This window comes from Canis lupus, chromosome 7 (genome assembly GCF_048164855.1).
Source record: "Canis lupus baileyi chromosome 7, mCanLup2.hap1, whole genome shotgun sequence".
Taxonomy (NCBI): domain Eukaryota; kingdom Metazoa; phylum Chordata; class Mammalia; order Carnivora; family Canidae; genus Canis; species Canis lupus.
Genome location: NC_132844.1, coordinates 33,092,667 through 33,099,219, shown reverse-complemented (window position 1 = coordinate 33,099,219; position 6,553 = coordinate 33,092,667). Strand labels below are relative to the sequence as shown.

General features: G+C 34.6%; 1 pseudogene; it reads left to right on the top strand.

The window, feature by feature from the left end:
• The first annotated feature begins 5,752 nt into the window (after window positions 1–5,752).
• Window positions 5,753–6,139, top strand: LOC140636274 (small ribosomal subunit protein uS10-like; annotated as a pseudogene).
• The last annotated feature ends 414 nt before the right edge of the window (window positions 6,140–6,553 follow it).

The following is a 6,553-nucleotide window of genomic DNA, read 5'->3' as shown; positions in this document are numbered from 1 at the left end:
AAGTATCATGGGCTGGGTGGCATAGAAAAAAAAAAAACAGAAATTTATTTCTCACAATTCTGGAGGTTAAAAGTTCCAGATCATGGTCTGGCGGGGGTTAGTTTTGGTGAGAACTCTTTCTGACTTACAGACATCTGCCTTCTTCCTACAATACTCACACAGCCTTTGCTCTGAGCATGTGGATATGGAGAGAGATCTCTCTTTTCCTCTTATAATGCCATCAATCTTACCAAATTAGGGCCTCACCTTTATGACTTCATTGAACCTTAATTATCTCCTAAAGGCTTTATCTTCAAAGGCAGACAACTAGAGATTAGGGCTTTAACACTTGAATTCAGTTGGGGATGGGGAAGTACAAAATTCAGTCCACAGCAGGTCAATAGACTCTATCCTATCATTCCAACTACTTTCGAATCCACAGATATTTTGTGGGAACTATTTTATTAACTTGGCTAAATTCAAGTAAAATACTATATGCAATTCATAGTAAAAACCTACCAAGTAGTTGATCTTGTATGACAAATTATTGACATAGGGTAAGATGGGTATCTAGATGTTGAGTGATGGGACTTTGTGTCTACAGCATCTAGTAAAATGATAGAAACAAATCAAAGTTCACACTCCACTTCTGTGGATTACTTTATCAGGTATGATAATCATCCTAAAGTTTCACACAATAGTGAGCCTTCTAATGTGGATTGACAGAGAAATATTATGTAGAAACTTAATGTACTTTAAGTATAAGAAACACAGGGATAGAGTTATAATTTAGCAATAAATCTGTGGGCTTAAAACAGACACTTGGTTATTTTAACAAACATAAAGATGACACAGTAATTTATAGTAGAAACATCTCATAAAACAAATAAAATGAGTACCACTTTCTAGAAGAATTGCCAAAAAATGTGGAAAAAATGAACATATATATGGAACTATTCACCTTAGCGATTGAATAATTTCTCATAGATTCATTAGGTAAGCCACTACCATATTTTCTAATTAACTCATAAAACATGCTCTTCTGGACATTTTTCCCACTTAGTAAAGACTTTTGTCTTTACTAAAGACATTTATTAAACATTGAATTGTATTAACATACTTATATTGATGCTATATTTGTTATATTAATCATATAATATTTTCCTCTTCTTGCCTTTAGATCTATAGACTTGGTTACCTCAGAGGAGGAATGGAAATAAATTTGAAAGTATTGGTTTATTTTATTATGTGGTTTTATATTTTTGGAGATTACATACAATTTGGAGATTACATACAATTTGCTAATGATTATGGGCTATTAAAATTATGGATCCAAACAGAGGTAACCAATGCAAGGAGGCAGAGGAGGTATAGGTATTTACACCTACACTTTGATGGAATGTTAATAGCACCATAAATATATGTGCTTACTCTTTTGACAAGGATGACTAGGAAAGCCTTATAATACTTTAGGGGATACCTGGGTTTAACATGAGTATGGAACTGCATCACAGCAGAACTGCTGCTGTTATGAGCACACATAGGAAATCCTTATTATAAAAAATAAAATAAAATAAAATAATAAAAATAAAAAGTAGTTAAGTATTTTCATCCTGAGGGCCCAACTTACAATTGGGGTCCAGAGTCACAGTTTCTGTAGAGGGAAAGCTAGAGCTAAAATTTTTCTACTGACTAGGACATTTGAGTTTCAGCAACAAATTACTATTATGAATGAATCAATAAGGCATATATTATCAAAAGACAGTTTACACCATATTTTTCAATAATAAATAAAATCATTATAAGAAGGCTTATGCATAGAGAAAACAACAAATGATGTTGCAAATTGAATTCTTAAGTATAATTTCATAAATATAAGTGAAAAGAAAGTTTTATTAAAGAAGTTTATTAGAAGATATTTCCATTTCAATAGCACAATTACCCTTTGCACATCATGAAATTCCACAGCTGTCTGAACACAGACCCACACCTCCACATAGCTGCCAAAGCCAGGACCCTGTTTGAATCTGTAAGTATGTGGCCATGTATCCACGGGAGTCTTACTACTCACTCACCTACACCTAGACTGCATATTCTGTCTCAGGACATTGATGTTTTTGCTCTCAGTCCATAAATAATCATCTCATAATCTTATCATCACTTTTCCTTGCCCTGCTCCTATCCTTTCATTTTTCTCCTATGAATACCAATATCTTGCCACTCATAACTCAGTCCAAATTTTCTCACTCATTACACTCTTGCCTGGTTTTCTCCACCATTTCCTCCTTTTGTCCTTACTAGTAGCCTTCATCCTCAGAGTCTGTGTCTCCTTCACCTCTTTTAATAAATGCCTCTTTTTTCTAAAGTTTTTACTTACCTTTATTTAAGTGCACTTGAACTAAAATCTAATGATGTATCACCTCACTGTCCTCTTCTCTGATGATTACTTTCTTCCATTGTCCTCCATTCAGTAGGCTAATAACCACTTTAGATCATTTAATCAATCCATTGTCTGCTACTCTTCTAAACTCCTGGTCATCATTTTATATATCTACTGCCCTGCAGGTCCATTTCCAGCTTCTCAGCTGATGGGCATCTCTTCAGAGTACTTTGTCATCATCACAGTGATTTCAGTGGCCATATCAATAATTCCCCAGACTCTTTAACTGTCTTCAGACATCAGATATCTCCTAGATATGACAGACACCTACTTAAGTAGGCAGTTCCTGTGCTATTCCCATATTTTAATATATTTTGGGCAAATTAGGAAGCTTCAGCTGTACATTTGTTTTCTGTTGCTACTGTGCCAAATGACCACAAACTTGATAGCTTAAACAACTGACACATATTCTCTGCAGTTCTGAAGGCCATAAGTGTAAAATGGCTTCCTGGGTCTAAAATCAAGGTATCTTGATTTTTTCTAGAAGCTACGGAAAGAATCTGTTCCTTGCCTCTTCTGGCTTCTTGTGGAAGCTATCACTACTTAGCTAGGGCTGTACAACATTGTCATCACATTGCCTTCTCCTCTTCTATAATCAAATCTACATTTGCCTCCAATTTATAAAGACCCTGTGATTACAGGTATGGCCCACCCAGATAATTCAATATAATCTCCCTTTCTCAGAGTGCTTAACATAATCACATCTACAAAGTTACCTTGCCATATAAGGTAACATTCACATCACAACCCTTAAGGTAAGGATTAAGATGTGGATATTTTTAGGGGCAACTATTCAGCCTACCCCAAGCTAACTGGCGCCAAGCACACCATGCTAACCATCAGGAAATATCTTCAGTGTCGATGGCAGTAACAGCACAGACAAGGAGGCACTTTTCCAAATAATGTTGGCATAGTAGGGCATCATTAGGCACTAAAGGGGAAGGAGGAGACAGTGGCAGTGGCAGCGGCATTAGCAATGTGTCTATCCATCCATATCGTGATCATTCTGTATGATCTGGCTGTCCTGGTAAACACAGGATTAACAACTTTATTTTCACTTCATTTTTCTTTGTCCTGGTGTCCCACAATGGCCAATTTCTCACACTGTCCTTCCTGCATTTCTTCTCTCCACCTAAAATATCTTTCTTTTCAATCTTCTACCTATTCCTGTGCTAGCCATCTAAATTCCCAAAGCTTCATTGAATCCCTCTCTACCCTTTCCCTCATATGCTGGTCTAATTTCTCCCTTCTCTAAATTTCTGGAATCATAAGCACATAGTTTAACATTTCTTACCAGTTGTGATTATATATATTCATATAATTATATATATCTCAGTTGTATGTTTCTTTCTATAGAAACAAGTAGAATGTTGTACACATAAGAGGGACACTTAGCAAATATTGCGTCATTCATTGATAGATTCAAGTTGCTCATGAGGTTAATTGGAGAAATACAGAAAATTATAAAATTCCAGATCATTACATTGTTGTGGTGAATTTAGCCAAATGTCCATAATAATAAGGTAAGATCATATGTATATGGCTATAAATAATAAAAATAATGAGAATAATAAATGTTTTTTAGAGTTTTGATTTTAATTAAAGAGTTAAATAAAGAGGCATTTTAGATAATGCTGCTGTTAATATCCATATTTTCACATAGCAGCTATAACTATAACTACCATAAATATTTTTTTACAAATTTAGGACTAAAAAAATCTGGTTTATGAAAGTAAGTTTATTACAAGGATGAGAAAACAACTCCACCTGGCACCCTTGTCTATATTGTTCAGGAAAATTTCTTCCACAAAGAACCTGATTAAATACTTGATATTGCTCTTATAAAAGCAGTTTTCATTCTAGACTATTCAGAGATTAGGTTATATACTGAACCAAGAAATTTCATTTTTTTAAATCCTAATATGCATAAAAACTAAACTTTAGGCTATTCTGGGCATGGGCTTCATTTGTTCAGGATAATTATTTCTCCATGATACAGACATGTATGGATATACAGATCATGTACATATACAGCCCTAAAGAAAAAGAATAAATAACTGCAAAAGATGATTTTTGAAAAATCATTATTCAGCTTTTTAAAAATGCAAATGAAAAATCTGTCTCAATAACAGCCAAATGGCAGTGAATCTTAAATATCAATTTTTTAATATGTCAAAGTGACTTTCATTATTTCTTCTTAGTACATAAAAGCCATTCTACAGAGAGCTTTGTTCTTATATTTTGTATTCTGTATTATAATAAAATAAGAAAAAATTTCATCTCTGTCTCTTACATACAAATAATCCTTTTTTTTTTTTTGTTTTTTTTTTTGTATCTGATTCTAAAATGAGGCAATTCCTTAAATGAAACATATGAATTATAAACTGATAGAAAATGCACAGAGAGTAATACAGAGAAAAATGGAGAAGACTATACGTGAGCTGAGGAAAAAATATTCTGACGTGAAATAGCCACAAAACAGAGACATAGAAAAATAGAAACATGATTTGGATACTTATCTTAGTTCTTCATTCCCGTATATCTCACAAGTTTAGGGCAGGAAAGCTCCTAAACCTGAGAATGTAAAAAGAAAGTCCTAAAAGTTGCATTCACAATCTTTTAAAATAAAAGTGGAAGAAGTTGCGCACAGTGCATTTCAAAATAGAAATTATGACACAGACAGTAAAAAGTGATAACCAGAGGAAAAGAAAACATCTTAAAATCAAAAGCTAATTACTCAGTATCTAAGTTTATGAGCAGGAATATAGCTTGCTAGGATTTTTCAAGTTAATTTAAAAAACACGTTTAAGTGTTTTCGCTTAAATTAGCTAATAATTTTAATGAATTAAACAATTCAGAAAATTAGCTAATAATTTATCTATTTTCATGTTAACCCGCAAACAACATGTTGTTGGAATATATCCAATTGTAACTTAGTTCTGGTATAATTGTTGTCATTACTGATTAGAAAGGAAAAAGTGACTTAAAAAATCCCTAAGCAATAATGCCTAAACAATTACTTGTAAACTACCAGTGCCACTCATGAAAACTGCACATATATCAGAATATCTCCAGATTTGAAAGCAGATGAATCTTAAGAATTTAAATCACCTTCTAAGATGAATTTTACAAAGTAATCAAACTAGCCTCTGACTTCCAGATAAAGGTTCCTGAATAAAAACATGCATTATTTTTACTTCCTCCTAAAACTTGATTAAAACTTCAGTGGAAGTCTTTGGAGCTCTTTGAGGAAGATGCAGTTGCAGGTCCAGGGGAGCTCTGGGCACCAGCCTCCTACTCCTAACTCACCACTGTTCACTCTCCCTTAGGAACAAATGGGTCAGGAAACTGTGCAGCAGCCATGGCTTTCAAAGACATCGGGAAAACACTCGTGGAACCAGAGGTGGTGTTTCACCAAATCAGAATTACTCTAGCCAGTCGCAGCCTAAAATCTTTGAAGTTACATGCTGACTTGATCAGAGGAGCAAAGGAGAAGAATTTCAAAGTGAAAGGACCAGTTTGGATGCCTACTAAGATTCTGAGAATCATTGCAAGAAAAAGATCCTTGTGGTGAAGGTTCTAAGACTTAGGATTGTTTTCAGATAAGTATCCATAATCGACTCACTGATTTGCACAGTCCTTCTGAGATTGTTAAACAGATTACGTCCATCAGTATTTGAGCCAGGAGTCGAGGTTGAAGTCACCATTGCAGATGCTTAAATCAACCTTTTAAATTAGTTATCACTTGTTAAAAAAGAAAAGTATTTCAATGAAAGTCTCTTAAGATATAAACCCACTAAGGGATCCCTGGGTGGTGCAGCAGTTTGGCGCCTGCCTTTGGCCCAGGGCGCGATCCTGGAGACCTGGGATCGAGTCCCACATCGGGCTCCCGGTGCCTGGAGCCTGCTTCTCCCTCTGCCTGTGTCTCTGCCTCTCTCTCTCTCTCTCTCTGTGACTATCATAAATAAATAAAAATTAAAAAATAAATAAACCCACTAAAACATATTGAGAGAGGAAAACAGCAACTAATTTAAAAGCTGGAAGGCGAATGGACAGTTAACTTAGCACATTGAGAAAGGTGAATCTTAAACCCATAGTATAAAAAGTCAAGAAGCAATCTCATTTAAACATAGA